Below are 21099 nucleotides of genomic sequence, written 5' to 3'. Positions count from 1 at the left end.
TGAGCATGACCTTAAGTGTCTTTTGGCAGAATCAGGCTTAGCCAGGTAGAAGAGCATGGAGGATTCCTGCTGCCATACAGAGAGATGTTTCCAGACTGCACAGTGCTCTGTGCATTAGATTTGGCTATAACTTCGATGAAAAGAGTTTCTGTGCTGCACGCTCAGTCTTAGAATTAAACTGCTGAGTGAAGCTCCAATGTGGACTGCTGTGTGCCTGGAACTGTGTGTGGCTCAGGGACACCAAATGACAAAGACAGGAACAGCTCAGCAGGAGTGGCTCTGGCTGTGCTCCCCCATGCTGAACTGTGCTGATCTCAGGCAGGATCTATTGTAATTACCATAATAACAGTGCAGTTAAGGTTTAGACTGGGCAGGACACAGGTGGTACCATATTACCTCTACATGGCATGACTTAAGTTTTTAAGAAGTGCTTAGCATTTTAAGAAGTGCTCCTGGATAGTAAAAAAATTACAGATTCACAATAGGACAGATTCAGACATAAAAGACCTTTAAATGAGTCACAATGTTGGATGAATATATGTAGGCTTGAGAGAGAGAAAAATATAGAGAATAAAGTTAATGCCTTTTTAAAAAGGATAAAGTCTTTAAAGAGACAGAATAAAGTAAAGTGATAGAGTAAAAAATAAGCCACGTAAAAAATGGAAAATTCGCAGAGAGTCTGTATTATGTATTTTATTGTGTTTTCTTTGAAATTTTTTACTGTAAAGGAGCTAAATACAGAGAGATATTTCATTATATGGGCTGCCAGGCTAGACCAGAATGGACATCTTAACAGTATGACTTCAGAATTTGAATCTAAGAACATCATGCTTTGGAAAAGAGATTCTTCTTTTATTTTCACAGAGGATGAGACTCTGTGGATTGCTTCTATCCCAATATGGTATGATAGACCATGCCCTCCTGAAAGGTTGCTGTGAATACCCTCAAAAACCTACTTCACTCAACTGCTGACTAAGAGGAACCTGGCATACAGATTATACCATAAAAAACCTAAATAACAGCGCCCCCATTCAGCATGAAGCAATTTGGAGAGAAATAACTACATCCATATTCCGAGATAATGTTTATAAATGTTCTTTTACATTTAAAGGGGGATATGATATAGATATGAATAATTTACATTGGTATAAATTTTGATTTATTGATATAAGGTTAATTTTGTTATATGTATATGTATTTCTGATATTGATTAAGGTATTGTGATTGTGTAGTTCATTTAAAAATGTAATGTTTAATTAGGAAATATAGGTTGTTAATGAATAATCATTGATAATAGTCAAGCTTGTAGTCATGTTAGATTTTCTAGATATACAAAGATATATTTCTTCATATCTTTCAAAGACTACAGAACATGGCATTTAAGATGTTTTAATAACTTAGGGCTTTTCATGACAATGAGACACGTCTGTTCCTGGAAGCACCAATCTACTTCAAGAAGATGAGCATCAAAGAGGCTCTTTTATGGAGTTTGATAGCCATTTGGGCAAGAAACTGCTCTTGCCTGGACTGTTGCATAAACTGGACACAAAGAACCCACAGAGAGAGGACTGCTGAACCTGCCTAAAGGTGAGATGGTCCTTCGGGGTTCCTGATTCATGAAAGAGTCTGCGAGATGTTCTGCAGGACACAAAAGAAAGTGACTGAACTGTCTTTGGAATTTCCTGCTTCGTGGAAATGTCTGCTGTATACTATGGGCCTGAAGGCCAAAAATGGATGCCCCAACGGTACAGAGGAACATTGGGTGACTGTGCAGGCAGCGAGTTGTCTCTGTCATTTCTAGAGTTTTGAAAGTTGCTTATTTCTTGTTTACTTAGGTAATATTATATCCTTCTGGAGTCTTTGATGGAGTTGAAGAATAAATAGATAGTTATAGTTTTCCTTAGTTATGATAAAAGAGATATAATTCTTGTAACTGTAATTCTTGCTTGATAACTGTTTTGTTAAATGTAATTTTACTATGCTAAAGTTAAAGCCTTTCTTTTTTGTTTAAACAGAAAAAGGGAAAATGACAGAGGAGTGTCTATGTGTTACTTTCATTGGTTAATAAAGAAACTGCCTTGGCCCTTTAATAGGACAGAAAATTAGGTAGGCGTACTAGACAGAACAGAATTCTGGGAGAGAGATGGCAGACGTTTCAGGCAGTCACCATAGTCAGTCGCCATGCCTCTTGTCTCTGAGATGGACACAGGTTAAGATCTCTCCTGGTAAGCAACCACCTCGTGGTGCTACACGGATTTCTAAATATGGGTTAATTAGCCAATAAGAGGCTGAAACTAATGGGCCAGGCAGTGTTTAAAAGAATACAGTTTTTGTGTAATTATTTGGGTAAAGCTAGCCAGGTGGCAGGACACAGCCTGCTGTTCCATTCTACATAGAGTTTTAATGTATAGTTATAGTTTCTTGTGTTCTTTATATATTTTGAAGATCAGACCTTTGTCTGATGTGGGGTTGGTGAAGATCTTCTCCCATTCAGTAGGTTGCCTTTTTGTCTTAATGACATTGTCCTTTTCATTACAGAAGCTTCTAAGTTGCAGGAGATCCCATTTATTCATTGTTGCTCTTATTGTCTGTGCTACTGGGGTTAAACATAGGAAGTGGCCTCCTGTGACCATGTGTTGCAGACTACTTCCCACTTTTTCTTCTATCAGGGTCAGTGTGGTCAGATTTTTATTGAGGTCTTTAATCCATTTGGACTTGAGTTTTGTGCATGGTGATAGATATGGATCTATTTTCATTCTTCTACAGGTTGACATCCAGTCATGCCAGCACCATTTGTTAAAGATTCTTTCTTTCTTCCATTGAATAATTTTAGCTCCTTTGTCAAAAATCAGGTGTTCATAGGTTTGTGGATTAATATCCAGGTCTTCAATTAGATTCCATTGGTCAACATCTCTGTTTTTATGCCAATACCAAGCTGTTTTCATTACTGTAGCTCTGTAATAGAGTTTGAAATAAGAAATGGCAATGCCTCCAGAAGCACTTTTATTGTATAGTATTGTTTTGGCTATCCTGGGTTTTTTGTTTTTCCATGTAAAGTTGATTATTGTTCTATCAAGGTCTGTGGAGAATTTTTTTGGAATTTTGATGGGGATCTCATTGAATCTATAGATTGCTTTTGGTAGAATTTTCATTTTTACTATATTGATCCTCCCAATACAAGAGCAAGGGAGATCCTTCCATTTTCTGGTATCCTCTTCAATTTCTTTCTTCAAAGACTTAAAGTTCTTGTCAAATAGATATTTCACTTCCTTGGTTAGAATTATCCCAAGATACTTTATGCCATTTGTGGCTATCGTGAAAGGTTAAATTTCTCTGATTTCCCTCTCTGCTTCTTTTTTCTTTTTGTATAGGAGGGTTTCTGATTTGGAGCTGATCTTGGATCCTTTCACATTACTAAATGTGTTTATCAGCTGTAGGAGTTTTTTGGTAGAGTTTTTGGGGTCGCTTATGTATACTATCATATCATCTGCAAATAACAAAAGTTTAACTTCTTCCTTTCCAATTCAAATCCCCTTGATATCCTTATGTTGCCGTATTGCTATTGCTCTAACTTTAAGAACTATATTGAAGAGGTATAGAGAGAGTGGACAGCCTTGTCTTGTTCCTGATTTTAATGGAATGGCTTTGAGTTTCTCTCCATTTAATTTGATGTTAGCTGTCAGCTTGCTGTATATCACTTTTATTATATAGTAGTTTTATTTGTGCAGGAATGTCAGGCTCAAAACTCTTTTTCTAAGGACTCCTGGAGATCCTCTTTGGTATCTTGCCATTCCTAAGATGGGTAAACTGGTTTTAGAAATTACATATATTCACTTCTGACATAACTGAGGACTGTACAGATAGTTGGTGGTAAATCTGAGCTAGATTCCATAATTTCTGGCTCTAATTTCATTATTCTTTCCCCACAGTGAGTTAAATGGGTAGAAGGAGACTGAGGTTGGCAGAAGATACACTCAAAGGCTACAAAATAGTACAGTTCTAGGAAGAGGACAAATACAGATGGACCATTAGGGGTTACCAGAATGCTGGAAGAGTTCCATTTTTAGGGATTTTTTTCTCTTCTCTTAATAAGTGGTCTCTATTTTTGGTAACTTTCCTGGTAGAATTCTTTTTACTGGAGACAAGGATTTCAAAGTCTCCTGATAATGGGGCTGGGCCAGTGAGCTTAGAGAAAACATTTATTTAAATCTTATGACCTTTTAAAGTCATTCATATAGCACCTGCCTCCTCTCACATGTCTATAATACAGCCTTTCCTTGTACATGCTCTGTTTGTTAAATGTAGTTCAGATAGTCTTAGAGTTTCTATTGATAAATGAAACACCATGACCGAAAAGAATGTTGAGGAGGAAAGGGTTTATTTATTTGGCTTACACTTCCATAGTGTAGTCCATCACTGAAGGAAGTCAGGACAGAAACTCAAACAGGGAGGATCCCAGAGTCAGGAGCTGATGTAAGCTCACACTAATCTATTGTCCCATCCAACTTACCTCCTTTTTTCCAAAGAGATCCCTGAGCCTACAAAATTTCTCCCAACCCCCAATCCTATACCAATTATAATCAACCCCTAAATGATGACCCTAAACCTGAGAACAAAATGTGTTAGGAGAGGGGACATCATCTTCTAGAATGACTTCCAGATGTCATGGGGTTGATGTTCTTTCCATGGGATCCTATGAGAGTAAAATGATGGTTAAGTTCCAAGATTAGTATCTGGTATAATGAAAATAGTCTCTGACTATTTGGTAGGGTTTTTCTGAGGTTCCTATTTGGAGTTCTGGCCAGAATATTGTAAGAAAAATGCACCATTTCAGCTAACCTAGTTGGAACCATCTTGAGTAGCTGGTACCCAAAACAGGTCTTATAGTAGCACTGGCAGCATCATGACATCATATCAAACAGGTGGAGATGTTGTTGTGAGGCCCCATCTTCTTACTGGAAACTTTAAAGATTACTGCAAGAAAATTCATTGTTCACTGTGGAAAACTTAAACATTATTTATATAGACATGTACAGACATATATATTCAATGAAAGGTATAATAGAGATAAAAATAAGTATGAAGAAAAGTAAAAGGTTTTCTAAATTCTTTTTTCTTTCTGTCCCATATCATGGCTCCTGACATGAGACAGAAACTCTGAATTTTTATTTTAACAACTTGCTTGGATTTAGAGAAGGACAGACCAGTGTGCAACTCCAAAGCCAGCACTGATTTTTAAGTGAATCATGATTAATAATTTAGTTTATTCTTTTTATATTCTTACCATCAAATGACATGTTCTCATAAGTCATAATTATCTTTGCTTGGTGATCCTATCTGGATAATTATCTTTTCCTCTTTAGGCATCTAGATGTCCAGGGTCTCTTGACCTTTTTAAGATGAGGATTTTCTTGTAAAGACAAGAACAGAACGTTTCCCCAACCCTTATGTGTTTTCCTTACCACCTGTATGGTTTTCACCATAGTAGATGAGCTGTAATTTCCCTTTTTCAAGAGGTTTGTCCTTTTCAAACAGAACCTTTATTAATTTTGATAGTATCCATATATCTTCTTCTCCTGTGGAAACAAGAACAAAACCCCTCCCCTAATATAGCACATCTCTTGGCTTCCATTGTGAGGTCAACTTTTTCTTGAAATACATCAGCTGATTTAATTTAGAAGACTTTTCTATTATCTAATATCTCTCTACTGCTGTTGTCCCTTTCTCATTAAAATTAAGGAAATTTAGGGTTAATAAATCATTATGTTATCTATTCCTGGGGACATTTTTACCCGTTTCTGTTTCTTGAACATATCCTTTATAGTTTGATTTGATCTTACTATAACTGGCTGACATATAGGATTGTGTGGTATGCCTGTAATATGTTTAATATTATAATAAGCAAAAAACTGTTTCATTTTCTTAGAGACATATGCAGGACCATTATATGTCTTTACTTGTGCAGGTAACCCATGATGGCAGGTATACCCATGAATTCTAATAAATGTGTGATTACTGAATCAGCCTTTTCTGAGTTTAAAGCAGTTGCCAACTGAAAACCTGAATAAGTATCAATGGTGTGGTGTACATATTTTAATTTTCCAAATTCTGCAGATTTCATTTCTTTGAGTACCCTTTATGTTAGTCCCTGGAGGTAGTGGTGTTTGTTTATAAAAAGAGCAAGTAGGGCATCTCTTTATAATCTCCTTAACTTGTTGCCAGGTTATAAAACACTCTTTCTTTAAACCTTTTCCATTGACATGATGTTTTTATGAAATTCTGAGGCCTGCAACACATTTCCAATCAATAATTGATCAATTTCAGTGTTATCTTATGCTAGAGGACTTGGCAGACCCATATGGAATCAGATGTGTTTTATGTATAAGGGGCAAAGCCTAGTCATAATTATGTCTTGCAACTGGATAAATAATGAAGCCAATTCTGTATCATCTGATATAAATTCAGCAGTTTCAATGTGCAAGACAACTCTTTTGGCATATTGTGAATCAGTAACTATATTAAGAGGTTATTTAAAATCCCTTAGTACCATGAAAATAGCATAAAATTCTACCTTATAGGCAGAATTATAAAGGCTTTATTCCACCTTACTTCATTCTTCTAATTTGTAACATGCCTTCCCTGATTTATTTGCATCAGTATAAAATGTATGGGCTCCAGTTATTGGAGCATCATATGCAATTCAAGGAAGAAAACAAAAAGTTCTCATAAAGAGAACTTAAGAACATAAAGGTTAAGTCTATCACTTTTGTTATAATTGCTATTAATTTCTCCCAAAAATTAGCACAAGCTCTTTGCCATGGTACATTTGCATAACTTTTTTTTTTAAATTTTATCAGTAATAAAAGGCACTATAATCTCTGCTGGATCTATACTTGCTAATTGATGAAGTCTCACTTTACCTTTATATTTAATTCAGAGACTTTTTCCACATAAGTTTCTAATTTTTTACTTCATTTATGTGGTTAAAAGATCCATTCTAAGATAATATTATACCTCTACATTAAAATTCCTGGAGAAGAAATTCTGAAAGGCAATATAACTAGAATACAACTAAGATTTGGATTCACCCTATACACATGTGCCTCCTGTAATTTCTCTTCAACAATTTTCAATTCCTTTTCTTCTTCAGCTGTTAATTTTCTTTTTCAAGTCTTTATCACCATCTAAGGTTTTGTTTTAAAAAAGTATTAGAAACACGGATCTACTTTCATTCTTCAAAAAATCCTAGAGAAGCTATATAAGAAGGTGAACCCAAAGAAAAACATATAGTTATCCTCCTGGTTATTGGAAGTAGACAAGATTGCCGGACAAAAAATGGGAACATGGGGGTGGGGGGGGGGGGGGGGGGGGGGGGGAGGGGGAGAGAAAAGGGTGAAGTGGAGGATGGGAAGAGCTTGGGGGAATAGGATGGTTGGGGTATAGGAAGGGTGGATATGGGAATAAGGAACTATATATCTTAGTTAAGGGAGCCATTCTAGGGTTGGCAGAGACTTGACTCTAGAGGGGTTCCCAGGTGTCCAGGAAGACGACCCCAGCTAGTTCCTTGGGCAGCTGAGGAGAGGGTGCCAGAAATGTCCAGATCCTATTGTCATACTCATGAATATCTTGCATATCACCATAGAACCTTCACCTGGCATTGGATGGAGAAAATGACAGAGCCCCACATAGAAGCACCAGACTGAGCTCTCAAGGTCCTGATGAGGAGCAAAAGGAGGGAGATCATGAGCAAGGAAGTCAGGACCGTGAGGAGTGCTTTTACCCATTGAGACGGTGGAACAGATCTAACGGGAGACCACCAAGTCCAGTCGGAATGGGACTGATGGAACAGGGGACCAAACCGGACTCTCTGAATGTGGCTGACGGTGGAGGAGGACTGAGAAACCAAGGACAACGGCGATGGGCTTGGACTCTACAGCATGGACGGGCTCACTGTGAGCCTTGTCAGTTTGGTTGCTCACCTTCCTGGACTTAGGGGGAGCTGGGAGGACCTTGGACTTAACATAGTGAAGGGAACCCTGATGGCTCTTTGTCTTTGGAGAGGGACGGAGTGGAGGTATGGATGGAAGGGAGGGGAGGGAAGGGGGAGGAGATGGAAATCTTGAATAAAAAAATCAGAAAAAAAAACTAAAAAGAAAGAAAAATGAAAGTAAGTTATTTGTGATGGTTCACACCTGGAATAGCACTTGAGACTGAGGAAAAGAATCACCTGTGGCTTCAGGCTACCAAGGATTCCAGAGGAAGAAGAGGTTTTATTCTTCAAAGAACAGAAAGAAAAGAGAGTATGTGAAAAATGATGGGAAATAGTCTCATGGATTTACATACACACAAAATTATATTTACATTTATCTTTTGAAGACAACAAAGAGATCTTGAGTAAAGAGTGCTGCGTAAGTTGGAGACAGGGCCTAAAGGAACAGCCACCATTACCAAAATACCCCCCCAAAAAAAATACCAAGAATCGAGCAATGACATCATAGCTCCCAAGGGTCTAATTGAAATCTGTACTACTCATAGGTCAACATATTGGACTCTGGTATTATAAAATGTCAAATTGTCAGACATGGTTAAAATAAAATATAAAGTATGTTGATTGAGGTAAAAGTAAAATAAACTGCTAAATTACTGGTCAAATTTGGAAATCATCTTAAATAAACAGATCAATGATTACACAGTGTTTTCCAGTGGCCTGCCTTTTTCTCTTATTGTTGAGTTCAAACAATTATTTTGCAAATAGATATTTAGCCACATTTTTTAGGACAGAAGCCCTGACAATTTGGTGACACTGTGTAAACACCTAATTAAAGAAGTGGATATTGAGGAAGTCAGAAAGGGACTTATTTATTATTTATTCTTGTCACATAGGTGACAAGAACACTGTAATCTAGTGACCCCACACCTGTCTTGTCTTAATGTATCGACATGATCTTTGGGTGGATCATGAGTCAGAGAGCATGGGCAGGCATGACTGAGAAGTTCTGGATGAAGTGTGGTCCCAGAAGGTGGCACAAAGAAGTCATTAGAAGGCAGTCATGGCCTTGTCCTCATAGCAGCTGCTCCCTCTGGGGCTTGCAGCGCTGTTTGTTTATATCTCTCTTCTTTTCTCTCTTTTTTTCCACTCCCCTCTACTCCCCTCCATTCCCCTTCATTTCCATCCACTCCCTAGTGCAACTACCACAACCCATGGACAACAAACAACAGTGGACAGCATCCTTGTTCAGGTAGAAATTGTCCAGCATTGGAGACAGCCCCAATTTATGTGATTGAGATGAGGAGACTTCCTTCAGTTCTCTGAGATCTGTACAGACAGTTTCCAGGAGAGTTGGAGGGACAGTGATTGGAGAGACTTTGTCCCTGCAAGCTTCTGAACTATAAACTGTGCTGTCTAGTGGCCCAGGCTGTCTCCATGAATGGCCTGTATAGACTATGTGAAGTTGCATCCATGCCCCCCTTTATGAAATTTATATCTCTCTTAAACGTTTCCATTGTTCTGTTAGTCCAAGGGGTCTTGTGGGACAAGGCTTTCCAGCAAAAGTAGGCATTGTGTGTGTGTGTGTGTGTGTGTGTGTGTGTGTGTGTGTGTGTGTGTATGTGTGTGTGTTTATAATATACGTGTATGAGTTGTCCTGCTAATATTACAACATTTGTGGAAGTCAAAACCATTTTAGGGAGTTGGTTTTTTTCTTCTGCTGTGGGATCTCAGCTTGAACTCAGGTTGTCAGGCTCCTGCAGCAACTGCCTAATCCCTGAGCCATGCAATCTGTTGCAAAGTAACTTCTAAGTGACTATTGGAGATGAGTTGTAAACATGTAGGTGGGTATCTGTCTTTGGACATCTAACTTCCTTTGAATGTTGCCATTTAGTGTAGAATACTAGAATATAAAGTGAAAACAAAGCACTAGAAATGGAATTCAGGGTATGTGTAGGTACATGTGTGTACAATCTATTCTGTCCTTATGAAAGTCTTACCAGTCTTTCAGTTTCTTCCTTCTCTGGGGTGGATTTCCTTCTGGTGCTCTTTTACGATGTGCTTTTCTTTGTGTACTCATTTATAATTTATCCTCACATATGGTGCAATCATACCCTACACATTACCTTCCTAAGATATGATGTATAAGATTAAGTTTAGAGTTCACCATTTATTTTGCAACAACAGTTCTTTTTCATGAAGATGGTTCATGAAATTATGCTTTGCATGTCTCATGGCTGTGTATTTTACTGGGGCATACAACTAAGAATAAGAATTCTTTTGCTTTTGTGTCAGAGTCCTACTGTGTATATCCATGACTGTCTTGGAACTTGCTATGTAGACCCGCTGGCCTAGACCTGTGTGAGCAATGTCTGCTGAACTTCACATGACTATAACCATCCTGAAGCAGCTATTTAGGTGGGAGGATGACAGAAGACCTTGGAATCACAGTGATGGAATAAACAGGACAATACAGTCACGCAGCAAGGCTACATAGTAGAAAATGGGAAGACTCTCAGTGAAGTTACTAGTCCCTCCTCTAGTCACATGATTTGGGTGGGAATGTGTTGGAATATACAGCTGTGAGTGTGATCACTTCTAATAGATTTCATTCTTAGTGTGTTTATTACCCAGTATATGAAAGGATATTGGCTTTTGCATGCTAATTTCAATAAAAACTATTTAATGATAAGCAGAGCTACAAGTGATTATCATTTATATGAGTTTTCTGGTGGAGTCTTTAGGGTATCCTGTGTATACTAATGTTGGGGCAGCTGGCCCAGTCCCTGCGTTCAGGGGCGTGGCTGCCCCAGGGGAGAGAGGTACCTTTAAAAAGAACCGGGTTGGGGATAGCCGCCCTGTTTTTCCCGCATCACCCTCTGCTTCGCTGGAGCCTTGGCTTTGTAAGTATCCCTCTTTCTCCTTTTATTAAAACTGATTTATTCCAAAAGGACTATTTTTGGTTATTTCAAATATCTTGCATCATACTAAGAAATGTATGTATACTTATATCATCTGCAGATATAAGAGATCCTTTGACTTTTTACTTTGCTATTTATAGCTTTTGGTTGCTTCTCCTTTCTTACTGCTCCAGATAATACTTTCAGAGCTATATTGAGTAAAAGTTCAGAGAGTGGTCATCCTTGAATTCATGATTTTAGTGGGAATGCTGAGTGTTCTCCATAAATGTGATGTGGCTGTAAGTTTGTGATATATAGTCTTATTATGCTTAGATATGATCTTTCTATTTTGAATTTCTTCAGAACTTTCAACATAAAGAGATGTTGTATTTTGTCAAAAGCCTCTTTGCATTTATCATGATGATCATGTAATTTCTTTGAGCCCAATTATGTAATTCCTAACATTGATTTATTATCATTGACCCATCCCTGTATCTCTGGAATTAAGTCACATTGATTGTAAAAAAAATCCTTAAAAAAGAATAGAGTGATACTAACTAGCTCTTCTCACTATATTAATTCATTTCTACTAATCTATGTATTGCCATGTAGCTGTGGCATCTTGCATTGTGGTTGACTGACTTATGTCTCCCTTCACTCCACCTTTCTTTCTCTCTGTGTTAAGTTCGGTCTTCCCACCTAGCTATATTATATTCTGTATTTCTATAGGCCAAAGCAGCTTGTACTATTAACCAGTGAGAGCAACATATATTCATAGTATATAGAGGGGACATCTCACAGCAGAGAAGCAGTAGGGAAACCAGGAATGTTAACAAGGAGGATTGTTTCTTCAAAGAGAGATATATAATTTGCTTCCTGCCCAGAGCCTGGGCACAGATGGGGTTAATAGCCTGGTGACTTCTATGCTATCTGTATACAGAGATATATGTATGCACACCTAACTCCCCGAGATACTTATGCTGATGTGAGTCAACCTAGAGTGCTTTCTTTCCTGAAACCCTTACCATGAGCTTTGATGACCTTGAACCTGCTTCTTAGTTATAGAAGTTATATTTATGGAAGATGTTACTTGTACTTTACAAGTTTTCAATATAGTCATGTCTTAAGCTTTATTGTACATATTCATTATCACCAGGAAACATTTTTCTAAGTTGTTGTGCTTAAATATGAATAAAATAAAATACCCAGTGTCACAGTCTTTAAGTTTGAACCAACACCAACTACTGAAACACGGTGAACCAAATTTCCTTCTTGCCTCCCCTGGATTGGCACTCTGATGGCTGTGGGATTTGCAGAGACCCCCATATTAAAGGAAATGCCTGCGACTGATAAACACATTCAGCAAAGTAGCAGGATACAAAATGGACTTACAAAAGTCAATGGTAGCCTTTGTATATATCAACAACAAGCATACTGAGGAAGAAGTCAGAGAAACAATCCCACACACATGAGCTTCAAAATATAGTCTTGGAGTATAGGAGGGCTATTGCCAATTTTATATATTTCTCTATTTCATCAGAGGCATATTTGAAGTCAAGGGAAGGAGTTGGTTTTGTGCCATTCTTCTAATAAGAAGTTTGATGAAATGGTTGCTGTCAGATACTATTCATTTATAAATCACTTCTTCTTGGTACTTAGAATCAAACAAGCACTTTCATTTCTTATTCTGACTTTTCAAAGTTACTTCTTTTTCTTAACCTCATTTCCTTTAGGTTTCCTGGAAATACATTTCAATAAATCACAGAAAATAATGAAGTCCTCCATGGCAGTTTGAATGAGCATGAACCCAGAGGCCAATAGATTTGAATGCTTGGTCACCAAGGAGTGGCACTATTTGAAAGGATTAGTGGGTATGGCCTTGGAGGAAGTGTGTCACATGGGGGGGTGGGCTTTGATGTTTTCAAAAACCCTAGTCAGCTCCAATAGCTCTCTCTTCATGATGCCTGTGAGTCTCAGCTTCCCTTCCAGCACCATGTCTGCCTGTGTGCTGCCATGCTACCCTCCATGATAATAATGGACTAAGCCTCTGAAACTGTAAGCAAGTTCCAATTAAATGTTTCCATTTATAAGAGCTTCCTTGGTCATCACATCTCTTCTCAGAAAAAAAAAACCAAAAACAAAAACACTGACTATGACATCATTCCCCCAAAAGAGATAAATTGATATTTCAAAAATACCATTTTTAAATACCATTTGCTAAACTATTTGACTGTGTTTAGCTTTTTTTTCTTTTTGGATTTTTGAGACAGGGTTTCTCTGTAGCTTTGGAGCCTATCCTGGAGCTTGCCTTGTAGACCAGGCTGACCTCAAACTCACAGAGATCTGCCTGCCTCTGCCTCCCAAGTGCTGGGATGAAAGGCGTGCGCCACCACCCAGCCTTTAAATTGATTTTACATAGAAATTAATTTCTTTCAGTTGATGAGAAAAACTCACATTCTATTCCTAAAATATTTTATATCTGCCCTCATCTCTGCTCCTCAAGTCTAACATGACCATTTCTCCAAAGCTCTGCTATAGGAACTTTTTCTGCTTCCCCTTTACATATCCATCCTCCCCAACCCATACCATTCCATTTCCAAAACCTTTCATTGAATACAGTTAAGATGAAATCTGGCATGCTAAGTGTGTCCTAATAGGTCCTTCCTAGTCTGATTCTAGACATTGTCATCTCCTACCCCTCTTCCCTTCGGATAACGTACTCTAAACACACGGCCTTCTTTTCGGTCCTTATATGCATCATATCTTTTCCTCCTTGGTGCCTTTTCTTCTTCCACCCATTATTCTCCTTTCTCCACTTTTTATTCTTTTCAAAAACAGTCGTTTTAGAAAATTTGTTACAGGCAAATTCTAATAATAAAAAGCCAATAAACATAATTGAGGAAATAATTTTGTATAAGAGTCACAAACCTGGCAATAAAATTTCTACACATTATTAAGCTAAGAGAAATAAAGCACATGTTCACAAAATGATTTGTTCTTTAATGTTCCTAAGGACTTTTATTAGTAATATTCTGTGATGATTAATCTTCACTGTCAACTACATTGCACTTGTAGTCAGCATAGAAATATACCTCTACGTATGTCTATAAAGATGTTTCCAGGTTTAACTGAGCAGCATAAACCCATCCTGAATATGGGCAGTGCCTTGTCTGTGAATTGGGAGCTCAGACTGAATAAAAGGGAGAAGTCAAGCTGAATCCCAATGCTAATCTCCTCTGCTTACTGGATGTGACTGCAGTTTGCCCAGTGCTTCCCCCACCATGATGGACTTCATCCTCAAACAATGATCAACAAATTTTTTTTCTTCCTTGACTTTCTTTTGTCAGGCATTTTGTTATAGCATAAGAAAATGGACTGATAACAACAGATCCCACACTAAGAACACCCCAAACTCCTGCATAAGAATGGATCCACAAATTGTGCTGCATTTATATATCATACAAATTCATTAACAAGCAATTCCAAGGGCAAGCAAAAATGGATAGAGACAGACATGAAGAGTGCTGCTTCCAGCTGAGAGGCAGAAATGCGTTGGTTTGAAAGGCATATGAGAACTTCCATGGGTAATGGGAATGGTCTGTGTCATGATTTGAGTAATGACTTGAAAGACATAGATAGGTAGATAGATGATAGATAGATAGATAGATAGATAGATAGATAGAAGATAGATAGATAGATAGATAGATAGATAGATAGATAGATAGATAGATAGATAGATAGATAGATAGATGATAGATAGATAGATAGATAGATAGATAGATAGATAGATAGATAGATAGATGATAGATAGATAGATAGATGATAGATAGATAGATAGATAGATAGATAGATAGATGATAGATAGATAGATAGATAGATAGATAGATAGATAGATAGATAGATAGATAGATAGATGATAGATAGATAGATAGATAGATAGATAGATAGATAGATAGATAGATAGATAGATAGATAGATAGATAGATAGATAGATAGATAGATAGATAGATGATAGATAGATAGGTAGATAGATGATAGATAGATAGATAGATAGATGATAGATAGATAGATAGATAGATGATAGATAGATAGATAGATGATAGATAGATAGATAGATAGATAGATAGATAGATAGATAGATGATAGATAGATAGATAGATAGATAGATAGATAGATAGATAGATAGATGATAGATAGATAGATAGATAGATGATAGATAGATAGATAGATAGATAGATAGATAGATAGATAGATAGATAGATGATAGATAGATAGATAGATAGATGATAGATAGATAGATAGATGATAGATAGATAGATAGATAGATAGATAGATAGATGATAGATAGATAGATAGATAGATAGATAGATGATAGATAGATAGATAGATGATAGATAGATAGATAGATAGATAGATAGATAGATGATAGATAGATAGATAGATAGATAGATAGATAGATGATAGATAGATAGATAGATAGATAGATAGATAGATGATAGATAGATAGATAGATAGATAGATAGATAGATAGATAGATGATAGATAGATAGATAGATAGATGATAGATAGATAGATAGATGATAGATAGATAGATAGATAGATAGATAGATGATAGATAGATAGATAGATAGATAGATAGATAGATAGATAGATGATAGATAGATAGATAGATAGATAGATAGATAGATAGATAGATAGATAGATAGATAGATAGATAGATAGATAGATGATAGATAGATAGATAGATAGATGATAGATAGATAGATAGATAGATAGATAGATAGATAGATAGATGATAGATAGATAGATAGGTGATAGATAAATAGAAGATAGATGATAGATAGATAGATAGATAGATAGATAGATAGATAGATAGATAGATAGATAGATGATAGATAGATAGATAGATAGATAGATAGATAGATAGATAGATAGATGATAGAGATAGATAGATAGATAGATAGATAGATAGATAGATAGATAGATAGATAGATAGATAGATAGATGATAGATAGATAGATAGGTGATAGATAAATAGAAGATAGATGATAGATAGATAGATAGATAGATAGATAGATAGATAGATAGATAGATGATAGATAGATAGATAGATAGATAGATAGATAGATAGATAGATAGATAGATAGATAGATAGATAGATAGATAGATGATAGATAGATAGATAGATAGATGATAGATAGATAGATAGATGATAGATAGATAGATAGATAGATAGATAGATAGATAGATAGATAGATAGATAGATAGATAGATAGATAGATAGATGATAGATAGATAGATAGATAGATAGATAGATAGATAGATAGATAGATAGATAGATAGATAGATAGATGATAGATAGATAGATAGATAGATAGATAGATAGATAGATAGATGATAGATAGATAGATAGGTGATAGATAAATAGAAGATAGATGATAGATAGATAGATAGATAGATAGATAGATAGATAGATAGATAGATAGATAGATAGATAGATAGATAGATAGATAGATAGATAGATAGATAGATAGATAGATAGATAGATGATAGAGATAGATAGATAGATAGATAGATAGATAGATAGATAGATAGATAGATAGATGATAGATAGATAGATAGGTGATAGATAAATAGAAGATAGATGATAGATAGATAGATAGATAGATAGATAGATAGATAGATGATAGATAGATAGATAGATAGATGATAGATAGATAGATAGATAGATGATAGATAGATAGATAGATAGATGATAGATAGATAGATAGATAGATGATAGATAGATAGATAGATAGATGATAGATAGATAGATAGATAGATAGATAGATAGATAGATAGATAGATAGATAGATAGATAGATAGATAGATGATAGATAGATAGATAGATAGATGATAGATAGATAGATAGATAGATAGATAGATAGATAGATAGATAGATGATAGATAGATAGATAGATAGATGATAGATAGATAGATAGATAGATAGATAGATAGATAGATAGATAGATAGATAGATAGATAGATAGATAGATAGATAGATAGATGATAGAGATAGATAGATAGATAGATAGATAGATAGATAGATAGATAGATAGATAGATAGATAGATAGATAGATAGATAGATAGATAGATAGATAGATAGATAGATGATAGATAGATAGATAGATAGATAGATAGATAGATAGATAGATAGATAGATAGATAGATAGATAGATAGATAGATGATAGATAGATAGATAGATAGATAGATAGATAGATAGATAGATAGATAGATGATAGATAGATAGATAGGTGATAGATAATAGAAGATAGATGATAGATAGATAGATAGATAGATAGATAGATAGATAGATAGATAGATAGATAGATAGATAGATAGATAGATGATAGATAGATAGATAGATAGATAGATGATAGATAGATAGATAGATGATAGATAGATAGATAGATAGATAGATAGATAGATGATAGATAGATAGATAGATAGATGATAGATAGATAGATAGATAGATAGATAGATAGATAGATGATAGATAGATAGATAGGTGATAGATAAATAGAAGATAGATGATAGATAGATAGATAGATAGATGATAGATAGATAGATAGATAGATAGATGATAGATAGATAGATAGATGATAGATAGATAGATAGATAGATAGATAGATGATAGATAGATAGATAGATAGATAGATGATAGATAGATAGATAGATAGATAGATGATAGATAGATAGATAGATAGATAGATAGATAGATAGATAGATAGATGATAGATAGATAGATAGATAGATAGATAGATAGATAGATAGATGATAGAGATAGATAGATAGATAGATAGATAGATAGATAGATAGATAGATAGATAGATAGATAGATAGATAGATAGATGATAGATAGATAGATAGATGATAGAGATAGATAGATAGATAGATAGATAGATAGATAGATAGATAGATAGATAGATAGATAGATAGATAGATAGATAGATAGATAGATAGATAGATAGATAGATAGATAGATAATACAGATAGATAGATAGATAGATAGATAGATAGATAGATAGATAGATAGATAGATAGATAGATAGATAGATGATAGATAGATAGATAGATGATAGATAGATAGATAGATAGATAGATAGATAGATAGATAGATAGATAGATAGATAGATAGATAGATAGATAGATAGATAGATAGATGATAGATGATAGATAGATAGATAGATAGATAGATAGATAGATAGATAGATAGATAGATAGATAGATGATAGATAGATAGATGGATGGATAGATAGATAGATAGATGATAGATAGATAGATAGATAGATAGATAGATAGATAGATAGATAGATAGATGAGAGATGACAGATAGACAGACATGAAGTGCATCTCACAAAGTGGCATAATCTTGTGTTATTGTAATCTGGTTCCTCAGAAAAGGCTCTTAAAAGAGTCATATCTAATGAGTCATATTGTTTTCTTTCTCACTTCCTTTACCTCTTTTGGATCATATTCAAAGTTTACGTATGTTAATGTGAGCAGTTACCTCACACTCTGCTCTCCAGGCCTAAAGACTTTTATAAGTAGTTTTGTAATTCCATGTAACATTCCAAAGCTACATCAGATTAGAAGATGGATGGTAGAAAGCACACATTCAGGCATATTAGCAATTGTGTAGGTTCATATTGTGATACTAGGGAAGAAAAGTTAACTCTAAACCATGACATAAAAATTCTAAAGTGTGTGAGCTTGTGGTATCAGATAAAAACAGGCTATTTTCCTCCTGGGGGCAGGGCGTCATCTTTTATAATAGATTTTTATAACAGATTTCATCTTGAAAACTCTTTTTTTGGTTTTTTTTTTTTTTTTTTTTTGTATCTTTGTAGCCTGTCCTGGAACTAGCTCCTGTACGCCAGGCTGGCCTCGAACTCACAGAGATCTCCCTGCCTCTGCCTCCCAAGTGCTGGAGTTAAAGGAATGTGCCACCACTGCCTGGCTTCATCCATAAATCTTAAAGTATAGCCTGTTTAATACAAGGCAGAAAATATAAGTGACAATCCCATAAAGACTACAATTTAAATAATGTTTTTGTGTTGGTGCTCTAAGGAATAAAACTTCAGATATTTAAATTAATCCAGGTAGGGATTAAAGTCATTCTATGGTATAATCTAGGACTGTTGTTAAAAGAGGGGTAAATAAATAATATCAAACAACCAAGTGTAGCCGGGCGGTTGGTGGCACACGCCTTTAATCCCAGCACTCGGGAGGCAGAGGCAGGCGGATCTCTGTGAGTTCGAGGCCAGCCTGGTCTACAAGAGCTAGTTCCAGGACAGGCTCTAAAAAAGCTGCAGAGAAACCCTGTCTCGGAAAAAAAAAAAAAAAACAACCAAGTGCAGCTCTAATCAGCTAGAACAGGTCATGCAATCCAACAAGGACTTACTAAGCACTCTTGCTGCCTACAGAAATGATGTGGCAGGGGGAATACTAAGGGATGCAGAAAGCACATTCTTGCAGACCTTCTTGCTCTGAGCACACACCAAATTTAAGCCATTAAAATGGTCTTGCTAGTTTCTCTGGAAGTATGCCATTCTTAATGGCACACCAGAGTGTTTTCGCGATGATTTTTACTCTACAGACACATGGCTATAGAAACTGCCCCGTGAGTTTTGACACCAAACCAAACCAAGCCAAAACAGAGCACAAATGCTGTCAACTGAATACACTTAGTTCTTGTGTTGAAGGAGGCTCTTCCTGAGTTAAACTCCAGAATGAGAGAAAAGGGTAACCCTTCCAAAGGGCATCTTGGGGAGGGTGGGGAGTAGGAGGTACTCCTACCATGAGGCCCTATCCGTTAATTTGGAATCTTCCTTGAAATAGACACAGGGATAAGGGAACCACTGAGAAATCAGGAGAGGGAGGCAGCAACTGTTGGAAGAAGAAAGCCTGGAAATGTCAGAAATAGTCAGGAGAGAAGGGTGTGTAGGCGTGGGCGGCTGTCAGGGGAATGATCGCGGCCAAGCAGATTTGTTTTGTAATTGTCAAAGTCATTCTTGGATAGTCTCCCTGACTTGCCAGGTCTAAGGAAGCTTTAAATTTTAACAATATTACAAATACAGGCAGATGTATTTAAAATTACAGATGAAGTCTAAATTACAAAGTTAAATTTAAGTGGCAAATAGCAACTTTATTTGTGTTTTTCTAAGAATACTTTGAATACTCTGGGAAAAATCCAAACAAAATGACTTACTGATTCCAAAGTGTTAGGTGGAATGTGAAGCTCACTCAGGACAGCAAAGCTGGCTTGACTTGATGACACCCCAAAGGTCCCCTTTCCATCCTGTGAAAGCCTGCGAGCCTGCACCACGTGCACACCCTCACTTCCGGGAGAGCCTGCGGCTTCCGGTGTCTACCTAACGAACTCCAGTACTCAGGTAGGATTGTATTTTCATGTTCTCAAAAAAATTTTAATGCTTCTGAAAACAAAAATCTCTTTTCTAGAAATATTTTTGGGTCGGATAAGTTTCCTTTAGAGAAACCTGATGGCTTCATCCACTGGGAACAGTTCTTGAGGGAAAGTAAACCTTGGAGAGGAATCAAATACAACTTCATGGTGGTTGCCAAGATTCCTTCTTTGGGCAATGCTCATCATAGTCCTTTGTTTTGTTGGAATAAAGTAGAGGACAAATGCTGAGTGGCAAAGCCATTCTGTGATTCTCGGGTGGAGCAGAAAGGCGTCTGCCCCGCTCTGTTCTGTAGTAAGGAAACAGGTCCAGAAAAGTCACCGAGTTTTAAAATAAGATAACTTCAGATTTAAACTTAAGTCAAGGCCTTAAAATGAAAAAAATATATGTTTAATTTTCTTTTCCTTTTCTTTTCTTTTTTTTCCCCGAGACAGGGTTTCTCTGTAGCTTTGGAGCCTGTCCTGGAACTCGCTCTTGTTTATTGTTTTTGTTTTTTGAAGCAGGGCTTCTCTGTGTAGCCTCCCTGTGTACTCCAGGCTGGCTTTGAATCCACAGACATCTGCCTACCTCTGTCTCCCGAGTGCTGGGATTAAAGGCATGTGCCACCACTGCCTGGCTAAAATTAAAAATTTAACTGCAAATATCATTATATTGTAGTAAATTTGTAATGCCATCAGAGCATTCAGGTACACCCTTCCCCAGCTCCCACCAGAACTGACAACTGTACAACCACAGCACATCTGTCA

Source organism: Arvicola amphibius, chromosome 5 (assembly GCF_903992535.2).
Source record: "Arvicola amphibius chromosome 5, mArvAmp1.2, whole genome shotgun sequence".
Classification (NCBI taxonomy): Eukaryota; Metazoa; Chordata; class Mammalia; order Rodentia; family Cricetidae; genus Arvicola; species Arvicola amphibius.
This window is presented reverse-complemented; position numbering follows the sequence as displayed.